This window comes from Apiospora phragmitis (genome assembly GCF_038363925.1).
Source record: "Apiospora phragmitis strain CBS 135458 chromosome Unknown utg000013l:1.0-2965645.0:1.0-2969333.0, whole genome shotgun sequence".
NCBI classification, from domain to species: domain Eukaryota; kingdom Fungi; phylum Ascomycota; class Sordariomycetes; order Amphisphaeriales; family Apiosporaceae; genus Apiospora; species Apiospora phragmitis.
This window is the reverse complement of record NW_027117413.1, coordinates 583,146-601,861: the sequence shown is the minus strand read 5'-3', so window position 1 is coordinate 601,861 and position 18,716 is coordinate 583,146.

The window sequence follows — 18,716 nt, the reverse complement described above, 5'->3', positions numbered from 1 at the left end:
ACTTTTTTTTCAAAGGTATTTTAATAATTTCTAAGTTATACCCGTAATTTATTCGAAATAATAATATATATATAACTTCGTTATTTATGTTATTATAAATAAACTATATTATAAATAATAGCTATACTTAATTACTTTATTTATAATTAACGTAATAGCTTAAATATTATTTTAAGGTTTAGTTTATTCGCTTAATTTATTTATTTATTTAAAGGTAGTAGGACGTGAATAGCTTATACTTTACGCCGAGTTACGTTATAAGCGATTTTTAAAACTTAGCGGTAAATAGCTTATCTTCGTTAAAGATAATCGTTTCGAGTAGCTTATATTAGTTAACGATTATCCGTAAGAACGTATAGGCTAGGTTATTAATATTATTAAACTCTTTATATAATAAGAAGTAAGTATATTTTATAAGTTTATTCGTAATTATTAAGATATTATCGTAATTAACCTTAATTAAAGGTTTTTTTAATAAAGGTAGTTTAATTATAAAATTAAGTGCGATTGTTTTTCACGCTTTATTTAATAATAGATTTAATTATAATTTTTTATATAATTAATATTTATTAGTTTTAACTTTATTATAAAGGTTATATTCGTTAATAACCTTAATTACGACTACTTTAGAGTTTTTATAATTAAATTATTTAATAATTCGTTTTTAAGTTTTAAAAACTCCTTAATATTTATATATAAAATACTCGTAAAACTCCTTAATAAAATCTTTACGGTACTATTTAGGGATATAGATTTTATTTTAATAAAAAACGAGGTTATCTCGTTTCTCGAAGTAATCCCTAGCGTAATTAGTAAGATCCGGGCTTAATCTAGTTATTAGAACTTAGAGACCTAATCGTTATCGTATTATACGGAATTTATAATATTTAGTTATTATAATAGCGTAAGGTTACCGTTTTAATCGTAAGCTAAGATAGTTCGTGTTTCGGGCGGAACTTTTTCTTAATAGTCCGGTTGTCCGTTTAATATATTAACGCGACCGTTTTTATTATTTTTATAATAAATAATAATAAGGTTAAATTTTAATAAGCATTTAAACTATTATATTTATTATGTATTTAACGTTTTAATAATAATAAATATTATAAAGTTTTAATAATTAATATAAACCTTTATTAGTTTTACCGTTTCGTTAAAATAATATCTCTATTTTTTATATATTTTAATAATAATTATTAATTTTTTATTATAAATTTAATAATTAAATTCTAATTTATTTAGTTTTTTAAAAAGAAATACGACGAGGTGGAACCTTTTATTATCGTTTTATTAACTTAATTACCCTTTGACCGCATAGTTCGATATATCGGTTTTAATTTTAAATAATTTAAAAAGGTATATTATATAAAGTATTAATTTATTAAAAATTTATTCCTTAATATTATAGAAGGTTTAGTCTTTTTTCGTTATTTATTAGAATAGTTTGTCCTTTTTTATTAAGTTTATTAATGGTATCGCTAACCTGCTAAATCCGGGGATAAATATCCGGTAATAATTAACTAATTTTAAGAAAGATTTAACTTTTATAATATTTATAAGCGTAGGCTACTCTTTAATTATTAAAATTTTAAAAGGTTTTATCTAGATTTTTTTAAAAGATATCACGTATCTTATAAATATAATAGATTATTAATAGAACTCGCTCTTCTTTAAATTAATTAATAGGTTAATGTCTTATAGTTTCTAGAGTACTAACTTTACATGTTCTCGATATTATTTATTATTTTCGGAGTAGATTAAAATATCGTTAAAGTATATTATAATAAACTTATCGAGGTACTTTTATAAAACATGGTTAATTATTATTTAAAAGCTAATTAATACGTTAATTAAACTAAACGGTATAGCTTAATACTCGAAATACTCGTATTTAGTTTAGAACGCGGTTTTCTATTCCTCTCCCCCCTTAATATAGATCAGGTTATATATTTTAAAAAGATTAAGTATTATAAAAATCTTAACGTGTAATAACTTAGTTTATAAATTATTAATTAAGGGTAAAAAGTATCGGTTCTTAATAATAATTTCGTTAAGCTTTTAATAATCGATATATATACGTTACTTAAGTTTACCGTCTTTATTTTTTTTTAAATAAAAAGTATAAAGAAACCTATTAGCGATGTAAATAGCTATATAATTCCTTTTTTAAAATTCTCCGTAATATATTCTTTTAAAGCTTTTTCGTGCTCTTAATTTAATTCATAAATTAATATAAAAAGAGTTTCTTTTCCTTCTTTTAACGGTATCTTATAATTTTACCGTATATAAAGCGATAACTCGTTTTTTAATTTCTTATTAAAAAGGGTTTCGAACTGCTGATACGCTCCTAATATAATGGTTATAACTTTGAATTTATTAAAAGGTCGCTTTTTAAACCGCTACCTATCGATTAGACCTTTTTTTAATATATTTTATTAAAATTAGCTTATTTTTTAATTAATTTTAAAATTATTTACCTATAATTAAAATATTTTTAAAATTATATTATATTTTATAACGTTCGTAATATTATACGTAATTTATTTATAACGTTTTTTAATATTAATTAAAAAGTTCGCGACTTTGTTTTATACGTTTTTATTATTATATGTTATAAGTCCTTTATTAATCGTTTTAAATCGATACAAGGCGTCCTTTTTTTTTTAAAGCTAAGCTATTAATAATTCGTAATAAAATATAATTACTTTATATTCCGTTATTTAATAACGTTTAAATAATAACTTTTTTTATTTTAATTATTCGTTATTAAATATAAGGATTTATCGTATCCCGTTAGGTATTATCACTTTATAACCGGCGGGAGTCGTTTCTAAACCATTATAATAGGTTTTATTCGCCAGCTATTCGTTAATAGCGGCGGGTTTATATGTACGGTGTCTCGTGGTCGTACGGTGGTAGCGGTGTTTAAAACCTTATTATTATGGCAGCTCCTCTATTTTAGAATTTTTAGATATTTTAGAAGCGCTATACGTCCGCTTTAAGCGCTCGGTAAGCTCGTAACTTTTCTTATACGTATTATAAGTATTTATTATTAATATAGTTCTTTTAATCTTATTTTTTTAAGTAATATCATTATAACTATTAAGGGGTCCTCTTAATTAATAAGTAAGCTCGGCGGGGGTTAGGTATAATCGCTTTAATTTTTTCGATAAGGTGGTCGAAGTATAGTTACTTAATTAAATACTTATTAATCCTTTTAAAGAACTATTTTTTCTCGAGCTTCTTTATTAAGTGCTCGGTATAACCGTTTTAGATATAGCCGATTTAAGCGAGTAAAAAATAATCGTTATATATTAGCGAAATTTTAAAATTATTACCGATAGCGTAGTTTCTTTTTATTCCTTATTCGAATTTATATATAATAAATATTTACCGTAATTTTCGTAATTTAAAAAGTATAACTCCGGGGATTATTAATTATTCGTTAATATTTAAGTTTTAAAGCTTCGTTATTTTTATAACGAGTTTTAATATAAATAATTTAATAAGCCGTTTAAGGTTATCTAATCGTTGCTCGTTACGGATTAAGCGGTTTTTTAAGTTTTTATTTCCGTTATTATCCTCGTTATTTTTTTTATTATAATTAGGTTATTATTATATTATCGCGAAGGTACGCGTAATACTTTATTATTTAAAGGTTTTAAGGAATTATTTTATTCTTTTTTTATTTATTAAGTAATCGTAATAATTATTATTATAACAAGTTATTTAAAATAGATTACCGTAAGAGACGTCTAACGTACTATTAATACTGCTTTTTTAATAGTTATAGGGGTTAATTAATTATTAGTAATATTAATTTATCGCTCGTTTAAGACTTTTCGGAAGTCCTTTTTTAAGAATTAATAATTTTAATTAAAATATCTTTGTTTTTAAAAATTATAACAGGTTACGTTCTACTTTTTCTTATATTTATTATATTTAGTAACATCGATATTTATAAGTTCGTTATAATAATTATACGCCGTATTATTTTTTAGCGGTATATTATTATAATAACGTAATCGTTTTATATTAGTTTAAACTTAATTAATTTACCGTTATTATCCGCCTTACGTTTCGTAGCGTTATTTGTATATACGGGTATCGATCTTAATAGTGAGCTCTATATATAAAAGGAAATTATCGGGGGTATTAAGCCGGCTAAGTTCGTTTTTAATATTATTTTTTAGTCCTTAGTAATATATTATAATTTTCGTAACTTTAATATAGTTTAATCGGGCCGTGATACGTCGGAATTCGGCGGTATAAAAAGCGGCTAATCCTTTTTATTTAAGGGTTTCTAATTCTCTTTTTATTTATCGCTTTTTATCGAGGTTTTAAATGAGTGATTTAAAAGCTTGTTCGAAGTTATTATAACTTTCGAAAATTTATTATACTTTTACGCGGTATAGTTTAATTTATTAATCGTTTTTTATTAATTCGTTTAAATAAGGTTTAAATTAAGCGAGTGCTTTATTTTTAAAAAACAAGGCGGCGTAAATAACTTATTAAATAATATCTTAAAACATTTTTTTATAAAACCGTTAATAGGCCTTAACCTAAATAAAGAATCCGCGGAGATTCTTATTTATTTTATTAAAAGTTATTAAGGTATTAATCTTTATACCTCTCTTAAAAGTAATAAAGGTTTAAATAATATTAATAATAGTATAAAAAAGGCGTACTTCTTCACATAACTCGTTAATATTTAACATTTATCTTAAAGTGTTTTTAATTAAAAATTCGGTACGTTCTTTTTTAAATATAATATAATAATACTAATAATTAGCGCTTTTTTATTTAAATTCTTTAATTCGCTTAGCTAACGCCTATTAGGTAAGGCCGTTATCGCTATCGTCGCTATTTACTTCTATAGCGAGATCTCGATAAGAGGTACTTATAGTGGTGGTAAAGGCCTTTCCGTAGCGAGGGGTATTATTAAGCCTAGGCGTAGATATAATTTTTATAAGTACTATTATTAAAAGGTTTAAATAATAACTCGTAAAAATAAAAGTAATTAAAATATAATAAATATTATTTAAGTTTTAAAAAAAACCTAGTAAGACGTATTAAGGTTTATATTAATAATATAAAAGAGTAACGTATCTTATAAGCGAATATCCTATATAAGCGAATATTTTATTTTTTTATACCCTTTTTAAGAAAATATAAGTTAATTTTATTATAACGTATTTAATATATTAAAATTAATCGGAATCCTTATTTTTAAATACTTCTATATTATTTTAATAAGTATACGTATTATTCCCGGGCTCTCCGTAAATTCTATAGCGTTATAAGCGTATCCTAAGCGTCCTCGTATAACTACTCTTTTAATACGATTCGTTTTATAACTATTTATTAATATCCCTTTAAAACTATAGGTCTTCTTTAGCTTGTATACGAAATAATCTTCTATTTTATAGCCGTTTTTTTTTTCGTACGGCGGCGCCGGCTAAGTATCTTATTTACTTTTCGAAGTATCGCGTTTTTACTTTTTAAAAAAGTAACTCGGTATATAATATATGTTATAACTTTTATAATTTAATTAAAACTAATTAAAATAAATATTAAAAAGTTATTTTAATATTATACGATATGGTTTCGAACGTATTCGGTTTAAGATTAAGCTTTAATTAAGTTGTTTAAAGTTTTTAATTCTTAAAGAATAAATAGGCCGGAAAACGTCCCCGGAAGTATTAAAATACGTAGCTTTATATCTAATTATAAAATAATATATTCCGGATTATATGGAACGAGTCTTATCCTTTAAAAGCTTTTTCGTATATTCGAAATGGTGAAAGTCGCCTGGAACGCTTTTAAAAACGCTAGTAGGAAGTCCTCTTTTGAGATATAGGTAATATACGCCCGTATAAAATATTTAATTTCTTTCCCGTACGCTTTTTTTAATGTATAAAAATAGCCGATATTAAGAAGTTAGAGTTTATATAATAAATAAGAAGGTATATAAAATATAATAATCGAGTTCTTTTTATAATAGAGCTCGAAAACTATTAAGTGGTAGTTTTCGTAGCCGTTTAAGATTAAGAAGCGATAATAACCCTTCGTATAAAACCTAGTATATTAATTAAAGTATTAAATCTAATCTTCGCCTCTTTTATTTATAGTTTAGTTATTTTTAATAATTACGATTACCTAGTCCTTCGGTAATAAGCTATTTTTGTACTAAGAAAAGAGGTGCGTTTTCCCGGTAAAAATAATATACGGAGGGATAGCGTAACCGTGTGATCCGACGCCTTAGATAATTATAACCTATTCCCGGTTCTTTTATTATATTACCTTAAGCTTTCCGTATCGATTAAAAGTGGTTACGATTATTTCGAACAAAATTTAGCTTATAAAAAAGCCGGTTTTATCGAAGTTATAAATATCTTTTTTTAGATCCCGTATTTATAAATTATATTTTATACGAGGGTAAACTATACGCGATACGCGTTGGGATCTTTATAAAGGACTTTTTAATAATCGATTCTTCGGTTAAAACGCGTCCGGAGGTCTAGTTATTATCGTATAAAGTTAAAGGCTTAATTAATATCGACGCGTCCCGTGTCGCGTAAATTAAATAATTAATTCGCTATATCTTTTATATTACTTAATTAGGGAAAAAACGATCGCGTATTTAAATTAATAATATATCGAATAATCGTATCTTTTTTAGAATTTAAAAACTTTCGAAAATTCGTAAATATTTCGCGTTATATAAGTTAATTATTTTATTTATATTATAAAGTTTTTAATAAAACGTAATAAATTAATATAGTTTTTTATACGTTTAAAGTTAAGTTTTTCTAGAGTGTTTAAAGCGTTAGAATTATATTACTCTTTTTTTAAAGTTATAATATTTTTAGACGTAAAAGAATATAAAAAAAGGTTAAAGCTATAAAGAAATTTATAAAAGTAGGACATTCGCTTGTATAGGATATTCGCTTGTAGGATACGTTATTTAAACGTGCGATAAAAGTTTACTTCTATCGATATAATATATAATAGCTATAAAAATAAAAATAATTAAGGTGCGTAAACTAAAAAGTATTTATAATAAAATTATTAAGGCTATTTATTTTATTAATAAATTAAATTAATATTTAAATTAATTATTAAAATAAAGAGTATTTATATAAAATATATAAAAAACGTTTATCGTTATATATTTAATCCCTTTTTTATTAATATAAATATTATTTCGTAACTATTTAATCGTAATTAATATTACTTAATTAAGTATTACTAAGTAATTAATTAAGGCTCCACTACGCGGCATCTTTATCTCGTATCTCTACGTAACCGAGTATTACTTCGTTATAGCTGTCTATTCCTAGCTATCTATCTCGGGCTGTCCCTTAGGTACTAGTCTAAGGTAGCTATACTACTTTTGGTCATCGTAGTATCGGTTATCGTAATTAGTAAACTTCGATAGTTTTAACGGTCTTTTGCTAATAGACAGGTCTTATTAATAGAGGGGCTTATAAGGTAGCTTTCGTAATTAATGTGGCTGGTTGAGTTAGTAAGCGCCTCGGGTTATCCTGGCGCCGTTTTCGAGGTGGGGCTAGTCGCATAAGTTAGGCTCGTTCGTAACATTTACCTCTTATAACGAAATATTAAAACTAAACGACCTAGCGATAAATTAAACTTTAAAAAGATTAGATTATTTAAAATTATAGAAATTACTTTAAAAACTAATTATTAATTATTATTATTTAAAATAATACGGATATACCTTATATTTTATATTTTATTACTCGAGTTAATGGCTAAAAAAGCTTTAATCGATATATAATTAAAAATCGAAATAAATTAATACGAGTACGAAGTCGAAGGAATTATTAATTAAAAGAAAGAAAGACGAGGTTTTTAATACCTCGTTAAGTAAAAAAATTACTTATTAAAAAAATAACACCTAAGAACTTAAGAAATAGTTAAAGAATACCGCCGCGAAGCTTTAGAAATTTAAATAAAAGAACCTCCGACTAGCGGGCTAAGGTCCCCGAAATCGCTTAAGCTAAAAGACGACTAGTCTACCTCCCCGGAAACGCCTAAAAAACGTAGGTTATTTAAAACGAAGTTCTCTAAATCGATAATTAAAAAAAAAAACGCCGTCCTCCTCGTTTAGCTCTTATATTCCCCGACGAAACGCTTCCGAGCGCTTTTTTATTACGACCTTCTTTATACGATAAAAACGGGCTAAACGACCTAGAATAATGGACAGCTACGTTTATAATAAAAACAGGGCCTCCTTTACGTTTAACTCCTCCGCCTCTAGTTTTTTTTACTAAGTAGCCAGCTTCGTTAAAGCCGACGCAATAAAGGTGCCGTTATAAGAGCGACCGGCTTAAACGTACTCTAAATAACGAAAAGATTTCTAGTTTATATAATAAGCTAGGTTTTAGCGAAAATAACGAGTATAAGGTATATTAATTAAGTCGCCTATAGATTCTATATTAATAATAAGAGCTAAACGAGTAATAGTTTTTTTTAAGCGGGATTTTTTAATATAATTATATATAATAAATAAATATTATAATAAATAAATATTATAATTAAAAAAAAAAAGAAACTTACTAAGCCCTAATATAATAGGTAAGTAAAAGTATTTAAAGACTTTAACGCTTTAAAAATAAAGCAATTAAAAGAGGAAAGATAATATTATAACCCGACCTAATTATATAATTAAAACCCTACCCACCGGCACGGAACTACGATACCCCGCCCCGGCTACGATACTATAACTACTAACCGCACCGCTAGCTATACTAATATAAACTTAGCTAAACTTTAATAGCGTACGACCGTCGGGATAATACCCGCCTATATAGCGATAAAACGAATACGATTAGGCGAAAAAGGCGACGAATTATATAACTCGCTATAAAAGCAACGAGAGCATAACGCCCGGAATAAGTTAATTAAAATAGATCACCGTAAGCTAATAATAGGATTATTATAAACTAACGAGTGATCTAACGGATTAGTAAAGAAAGAAATAGGATATATAATAATAAACGTTCCCTATATATTTTATATAAATACTTTTTACTTTAATAATTAATTTAAATATTAATCTAATTTATTAATAAAATAAATAACCTTAACGATTTTATTATAAATACCCCTAAATCTACGCACCTTACTTACCTTTATTTCTATAGCTATTATATATTATATCGATAAAATCGGATTTTTATCGCACGTTTAAACACTTTTTCGTATTACTAAACATAAACCCCAGTACGTTTTATTAGGTTTCTTTTAAAACTTAAATAGCGTTCGTTACACGCTAATTATTTTTAAAAGGGCCGACGTTTAAAGCTAGTGGTTTTTAAATTAAAACGGCTATCTTTAAGATAATTAACGGTTTAAAGCGTTATTTAAAAAGTAAACTAATAATACCACAGCTTTAAATTAAATCTAAAACACTTTTATCCCTTATATATAGTATCGTTATAATAATAAATAAGTCGTCCTAGTTTATAATAATTATAAATTATATACGAATAATTATTTTTTATAACTTTATTTTTTATATATTATATTATAATTATATAATACAAGTTTTAAATATAAGAGTTTTTAGTTTATTAAAAAAAAGTCAAAAATTATTTTAAAAAAGTATTTAAACACGGTTTTTAAATTAAATCTTATAAGAATAAATATATTAAAAGTATACCGCTAAATTAAGATTAATATATTAACTTTTTTTATAATTAAAAACGTTTAAAAAACGGCTAAAATTTATCCACGAAATCGCTCGAAACCGTTATTATTAAAATACGTTATCTTAAAAAATATATAGGTTACTTAAGCACGTTTAAAACTATCGAAAATAGTTAAAAAAGAATGAATACTCGATTTCTTCGCCGAATTAACTCTAACACTTATTAAAACACCCTTTAATAATTAAGAATTATAAAATAATAATTAGAAATTAATTAATATAAACTTTACCATTAAATTACCCTCTTAATAATTATTTATTAAAAAGATTAATAAAGCTTTAAATTAAAGCGTTAAGAAAATCGCGTATTTCGAAGCTTAAATCGATTATCTTTAAACTAAACTTAATATTAAATAGGCTCTCGTACGTACGGTAATTCCGGTTTTAATCGGGGTTTAATCGTTATATTCTATTATTTATATCTATTTTTAATACGAGCTACGAGGGGCATCGTATGCTCCTTTTAATAAAATAAGAAAGGGGTTTGTACGCGTAGGTACGTAGCACCTTTTTTAAAGTAATATAGAAAACCTTAGTTCTTGCTATTCTAATATGAGCAGTTTTTATTTTAATAATAAACTTAGGCAGCTCCCCTTTTTAAAACGAGTCTTCCCTTCGTAAGGGTCTCGTACGGATGGGTTATACTAATCCGGTATTCGGTGCCTATTTAAGCCGTATAGGTGATGCTATACTTTCTTAACGTTAATTTAATTAGGTGGCAGGTTTTTTAATAATAATAGTAATAGGGAAAATTATTATACGTTAAAATATATTACTTTTTCGTTATTAATTAAAAGTAATAATAATAATAAAAGTAGTAATAATAATAGGGGCGTTATCGTATATCGCGATACGTTATACCCCGTTAGGGAAGAAGATATCTCTTTTTTTCTCCTCTTTTTTTATTCGCCGTGCGAGTTTAGTCTCTCGACGTACGCTTTTACGCGTATAGTTAACTTATTAATTAATACTAGCTATTTAAAGGCTTTATTTAAAGATTTCTTAATAAAAACGTTTACGGGGTTATTTCGGCCGTCGATTTAATAGATTTTTAAGATTTCTTTTTTTTATATAATTCTCGGAGCGATATAATATTAATTATTAATTTTTTCTCGTTCGTTATTCCTAGTTTAACTAAGTATTTATAGAGTAATCTCGAGTTTATATAAAGGATTATTAATACCTCTTAAAATTCGAAGCTTCGTATAATTCTTTTTAATATAATATTAAATATAATACCGTTATGGATATTAGAAATTATACCGTATAGTTCGTTAATTAATACGCTTTAAGTAATTCTTTTATATTTCGTCGAGCTTTAATAAATAATATTACCTTAGATTTCGAATTAATTCTTTATACGGTTAAGCTTTTAGCCTAGGATGACTAGGTATCCGAGCTAGGACGTCAAGTTTTTATTATTCGTAAAAGAACTATTAATAAAAATATATATCTTCGTATAATAAAGATTAAACGGGATATATTTTAAGCCGCGTATCGGACTCTAAATTTATTAATTAATCTATATATTTAAGCTCTCGATATCTTTATTTTTTAAAGTTTATACTTAAACGGCGGCAGATAGATTATACGCTGCTTCTAATTAATAAATAAATACGAAATATATTCCTCTCGTATATTAAGAAACGTATTATTAGCTTTTATCGATAGTTTTCGAGTTAATAAGTTTTAATTAATTAACCTATCCTTTTTATTCGAAAAAAATATTATATAATTTTAATTAAATCCTGCCTCCGCTAAACTTGATCGGCGTATTTTCGGTTAAAATATTTTTTAGTTTTATATAGAATTGTTCCTTGATTAACTTTTCTTCCATTTTTTTAAAAAAAGGGTTATAACGAAGCTAAACGTATTATCGGTTTATATTATTATAATATCGAAGGATTCGGTCTTTTTATAATAAATAATAAATAAGCGTTATATATTAATACGGTTATTTCTAAATTTTATACGTAATAATTATAATACGTTTTAAATTAATAAAGTTTTAACTTTATTAATCTATATAGGGGTAATACGATTTAAAGTAGCGTTCTTTCGAGGTATTAAGTTTTTAATTTTATTAATAAATATATATAAATTAATCGGTTTAGCTTATTATGCGACTAAGTATACGTTTATATAATATTGCGTAGCTCGCTTTATATGTTGAAATCTCGGATTAGGGTCGGTTTAAAAATTAAAAAGAGTTTTTAGCTTATCCGTTAAATTATTAGTAACTAGGTTAAAATAGCCTCCTTTTTTATATCTCCGTAGTTTTATATTATAAGCTTAAACTTCTCGTACGGCTTCGTAGTTTTACCCTTAATCTCTTATACGAGCCGTGTTTTGAAGATTCTCCGGCCAGTATACTTATTCGGGTCGAATCGAATAAATTCGAAAACCTCTCGTGCGGCGAGATTATTAATCTCCTCTACGTTAGACTTTTAAAACGGGTATCCGGACGAGGTAATAACCTCGTTTTATTAGAGTTTAACTATTAAGTCGTAATTCTTTTATTTATTTTAAATAAAGAATATAGTAGCTCGAGCGTTCCGGAGTAGATATTTTCTACGTTATCCTCGGCCGCGTCGTACGGGAGCTACCGTAATTTCCTCGGCTATTGGTTCGGTATCTAGGGTATCTACCGGCTTTTCCGGATCTGTTTATAATTCCGGTTAGTCGTGTGGTTCTCCGGCTTCCTCATGGTAGTACGGCTTAATTTAGGTTATTCGAAAGGCTTTTAAGCTGTTTAAGGTATTTATTCGGATTATACGGTCTTCGATAATTATTATCTTATATGGTCCGGTTTATCCTTTTTTTTCTCGTTAAATTAAGACTTTACTCTAGAGCGGGAGTATTAGGATATCTTGGATAATTAGTTTATTCCGGGTATTTAGAGCTCGGTAGATATCGATATTTATACGTATTTTCCGTATAGTTTCTTTTTATGCTTAAATCTTTAGTAACGGTAGTAAATTCCCGTCGATACGAGGGTATATTCCGAAAACGAGTAGGGTAAATATTAGGCCGTTAGGGCTAGCCGTATCGTTCAAAGCTTTAATTATTATTTAAAGTATTATCTCGGTATTTATATAATAACCGAGATTTTTTTATAAAATACTAAAGGCTTTATATAATAGAACGTGCGCTCGTTTAATTTTATTTATTATTTAATAAGTTTCGCTAAGTATTTATTTATAAGTAATTTTTATTATTTATATATAGTCGCGAAACTTTCTTTAAAAATACGTACCCGGATCGTACGAAATATAATTAAAGGGTTTTTAGTATACGTATATTCAGTACTTATAGAGGGTATTTTAGGTGTTTCGTACGCTAAGTAAATATAGGAATATAGCCGCTTAAAAGGATATATTTAAATCGATTACGTAGAGTACGTTCTGTCCGTTAATATAAATAATGTTTATAATAATTTTATAATTAAAGTTATATTCGTTTTATAGCAAGAATTTAAATCTTTATAATACCGGATTATGCGTTTAGTATTAAGAGTAAAACTTTTAAATCTCGTCGAGAATAGTAAGGTTAATGTTATCGTAGCCGGCGTTCTTTAAAAGAGTATAAAGCTTCTTTATACGAGGGTGTTTAAAATGTCGGTAGAGGTGTCGAAGTTATTTTTCGGTAAAATATAACGTTGTTTTTATACGGCCGGTATTAAAAAACGGGTGTCCCTATTTCTTAATTATAAAAAATATTTTACCGTTTTTTTATATAATAAAATTAAGGATATTATTATAATACGTTTTAAACCGGTCGGTATTATATAATAAAAATAAGAAAAAGGTTATAATATTTAGGGTATAATACTTTATTATTTTTAATAAGTTTTATATATCGATTATTTTAATCGACGAAATAGGCTTTAAGTTTTCGAATTTAATTTCGGCGCTTTTCGGGGTTTAATTGATTTATACGTTTAAGTTTTTTCGTATATAGGCCTTTATTTAAAACTTTCCGATTATTAAAAATTAGGCGGCGCCGGTATTTTAAAGCTTTTTTTAATAAGTTTAGTTATATGGGCTATTAAGGTTAAATTAGTTAGCTTATACGGTAATTTTTAAATAAATATCCTCGTTAATAAATCGGTAATAAAACGCGGCGTTTGTTAGGTAAATAATGCTTTATCGTGTATTTTCTAGATTAAAGTAGTTATACTTTTTTTCGTTATTTTTTAACTCTTTTTTATCTTTTTTTTAACTTTAAACGAACGTTTCGTATTTATTTTTAAAAAAAGGGGCCTTATTTAATACTATTATACGCTTAAAGATATTAGTTCTTTATTCGGGATTATTTTTTAGTTAAGTGGTTTATTAATTAATAGCTTTATTTATAATAAATTCGGTAGGTTTTTTATTCAAACTTCCGATTCCTGTACGGTAATCTTGGTCGAAAGGTGCCGGCGGGTTGCTAGATCCTTTCTTATCCTGATAGTCGGTTATTATATAGTAATTTGTTGCCGTAGACTGGTCGGTTTTTTCTCGTATAGTTATTTATGAACCGTTTATTAATTAAATACGTATTTTTAACCAGGTTTCGATATAATTCCTTCGTTAAATATCGTTCTTATAATATTTAATTCGCTATTATATTTAGCGATATACGAAGGTTCGAAAATAACGCTTTATATATTAGCTTTTAATTAATAAGAACCGATAAAAGTTTTAGAACTCCTCGATAAGTTTTTACAACGGAGGTATAAAAAGCGATCTCTTTTTCGAATCCTTTTCCGAGGGCTCGTTATATGAGCTAGAACTTATTTAGTAAGATTTCTAAAACCTCGATAAGTTATTTTTCGGCGTTCTTACTTTTTATTTATATAAAAAAGGTTATTATTTAATTTATAAAATATTATATATAATTTATTATTATATTAAAGTATGAGTTTATTAAATAGTATATTTTATTCTATTTTTTTTCGAGTTTAATATAATTAAGATAGAATACTTTTATATAGCCGGAAAGAATATTTAGAAAGATTATATAGTATTAGTCTTTTAGTATATCTAGCCGTTAATATGTTTTAATAAATATCCGTACTTTATTGTAAAAGATATCGTACGGCTTGCTAATATAATTCTTTTTTTTCTTTTATATTTTTAAAAAGGTAACGACCTTATTCTAATCGATTTTACCGTTATAAATAGCTCGGCTTGGAGGGATATCGTATTCCGTAACGTACGCTAGACCAGATAATCGTACGGTCTGGTCCGGCAGTACCGGAGTTGGAGAAAGAAAAGGGACGATGTCTTACGACGTTTAGGTACTTGGGAATCTAGGGTTAAATATCGGGCTTAAAATATCCCGTAGTATTGCGAACAATTATTCCGTACGGAGACCGGGTGTTTCTCGCTTAAGCGGCGGTTATTCGACTATCTATTCTAAGGAAAAGTATAGAATATCCTCTTTTCGGGTTTTCGAAATCGGTTTTGCCGGTCGGTCCTATTAATATACAGGAGCGGCCGGTAATATTAATCATGCGAGCTTATTTTTAAAGGATCCGCTTATCGGTATATTAACTCCTTTTTTTCGAGGTAATAATAAAGCTTTTTTAAAAATATACGATTAATTTAACCGAACAGGTATTCGGTCTATCCTTTAAACTTTATATTAAATATTTTTTAAAGGAACGTTCTTTTTATTTTTAATATATAATATTTTAAAAAGTATTATACGAAATACGTCGTAAATAATTTAAGTATTATTTTTTCGAAGAATACTTTTAAAAGTTCAAGTTTTTAAAAAACGAGCTTAACGTTTTTTTTTTAAACTATTAAAAAAATCCCGATATTTTAAGAAACTTTTTCGTATATAAGTAGTTCGGGGTTTAAAGTTATCGGTCTGTTTAAGTTCGGTACGTCCGGACTCGATCCTAATTCGCCGATCGTAATTAATTCTATTTTAATAAGGGTTATCGTTTTATAAATTATATAATAAGGTTATTTAAATATATAGTTATATATAGCTTAGCTAGTTTCGCGTATAATTCGGAACCTGGTCTCCTCTTTATAATATATACTCGGGAAAAGGGGTTCCTCTTCGTACGGTTAATTTAATTTAACTTTTCCTCCGAATCTCTAACGGGCGGAAATTCTCGGGGTTTTTTAGCACGGTCGCCCTTACGTCGGTAAAGGCGTAAAACCGTCTCTTTATTCTTATTAATTTATAATCGCTACGAGTAATTATTAATTAGTATTAAATAAGTTCTCGTATATATAGTAATTCCGGTTTTAATCGGGGTTTAATTATTTTTATTCTATTATTTATATTTATTTTTAATACGAGCTACGAAGGGCATCGTATACCCCTTCTTAATAAAATAAGAAAGGGGTTCGTACGCGTAGGTACGTAATACCTTTTTTAAAGTAATATAGAAAACCTTAGTTCTTATTATTTTAATATTTATATTATAAATAAATTAAACGGGAATATTTTAAATAAAATCTTATTTTAAAATAAAAATAAAAAACTAGATATTTTTTCGAATTTATAATAAACGCGTCGAAAATTTATTATCGTAATTAATATAGTTTTTAATTTAAAGTAACGAGCGATAAATCTCTTTATTTAATAAATTTTAAAAAGTAAGGCGCGCTGGTTTATCTTAAATAGCCGGGTAACGAACATTCGAAACACGTTATACTTAAGGGTAAGGCTTAGTTACGCCTATCGGATAGCCTAGGTTTTAAGATATTCCTCTTAGGTAGAAGAGAAGAGAGGGTCTTAGCGGACTCTTTAGACTCGGTCCGGGTCGATCTGCGCCTAATTCTGTCTCGCAAGGTGGCTCGGGGTACTTTAAGTCTTTTAGAGGCTGTACGTTCCGACTCGTTAGCTTATACGGTTAAAATAGCACGCTAAATAGCGGATTCGGGGGTTAAGATAAATATAGCTAAAAAGTACGAGAAGTAACGATTTTAATAATATCCTCTAATTATTAATAAGGGGGTTAGATGCTGACTTATATACGAAAAGGTGGTTAGGGGGCTTCGCTTATCGGTAGTCAATTTGGGTAGCTGCTTATGTGGTAGGACGGCTAAGTGGTTAGGGTGCTTAGCGCCAGTCAAGAGGATGCTACCCTTTAAGCTTTCCATCTTAATTGTGGAATTTGAGGATGAAGGTGATACAGATCGCCAAAACGTAGTCCTAGATGACAGGAAAGGTTGTGTTGGTTTCCACAGGCGATAGGTGGGGGTTGACGTAAGGGGTAATCAGTTGGGCCATCCCGACTCTCTCGGTTCCCTTCACTTGGGTCACTTCGCTGCAAGTCTGACATGCAACCACCCAACCAAAGCCTGTGAGTTCTGCGCAGTTCTAGTACGAAGGTCACAACTGAAAATGACAAATGAGTCAGCTTTGGTCGCTGTTTTGTTAGACTGACGAGTCTGAACGCTTCCTCATGCCTTCGACGGGTCATTTCCTCTTGTATGATTTTGTTCTATGGCTAACGTATCCCACAAGCGAATATCCTATATAAGCGAATGTCCCACTTTCATAAATTTCCTTATAGCCTTAACTTTTTTTTATATTCTTTTACGTTTAAAAATATTATAATTTTAAAAAAAGAATAATATAATTTTAATGCTTTAAGCGCTTTAAAAAGACTTAATTTTAAGCGTATAAAAAGCTATATTAATTTATTACGTTTTATTAAAAACTTTATAATATAAACGAAATAATTAACCTATACAACGCGAAATATTTACGAATTTTTTAAAGCTTTTAAATTCCGAAGAAAATACGATTATTTAATATATTATTAATTTAAATACGCGATCGTTTTTTTCCCGATTAAATAATATAAAAAATATAACGAATCGATTATTTAGTTTACGTAACGCGGGACGCGTTAATATTAATTAGGCCTTTAATTTCGTATAATAATAACTAAACCTCCGGACGCGTTTTAACCGAAGAATCGATTATTAAAAAATCTTTTATAAAGATCCCGACGCGTATCGCGTATAGTTTACTCTCGTATAAAATATAATTTATAAATATAAGATTTAAAAAGAGGATATTTATAACTTTAACGAGACCGGCTTTTTTATAAATTAAATCTCGTTTAAAATAATTATAAGCACCTCTGATTAATGCGGAAAGCCTAAGGTAATATAATAAAAAAACCGGGAATAAGTTATAATTATTTAAGGCGTTAAATTACACGGTTACGCTATCCCTCCGTATATTATCTTTACTGGGAAAACGCACCTCTCTTCCTAGTACGAAAACAGCCTATTACCGAAGGATTAGGTGATCGTAATTATTAAAAATAACTAAACCACGAATAAAAAAGGCGAGGACTAGATTTAATACTTTAATTAATATACCAGGTCTCGTATAAAAAATCGTTATCGCCTCCTAGTCCTGGACGGCCACGAAAGCTACTACTTAATAGCTTTCGAGCTCTACTATAAAAAGAACTCGATTATTATACTTTATATACCTTCTCATTCGTTATATAAGCTCTAGCCTTTTAATATCGGCTATTTTCGTATATTAAAAAAAGCGTACGGAAAAGAAATTAAATATCTTATACAAGCGTATATTATTTATATCTTAAAGGAGGACTTCTTACCAGCGTTTTTAAAAGCGTTCTAAACGATTTTCACCGTTTCGAATATATAAAAAGGCTTTTAAAAATAGGATTCGTTTTATATAATCCGGAATATATTATTTTATAATTAGATATAAAGCTATATATTTTAATACCTCTAGGGATATCTTCCGACCTATTTATTCCTTAAGAATTAAAAACTTTAAATAATTTAATTAAAGCTTAATCTTAAACCGAATACGTTTAAAACCGTATATTACAACCCGACCTAACCATACGGCTAAAAGGACCCCACTTACCGGCACGGAACTACCATGCCCGAACAGGCTACGATACTACAGCCACGGACCGCACCGCTAGCTATACCAACACGAAGCCAGGTTTTCCTCAACAACGAGCAATCCC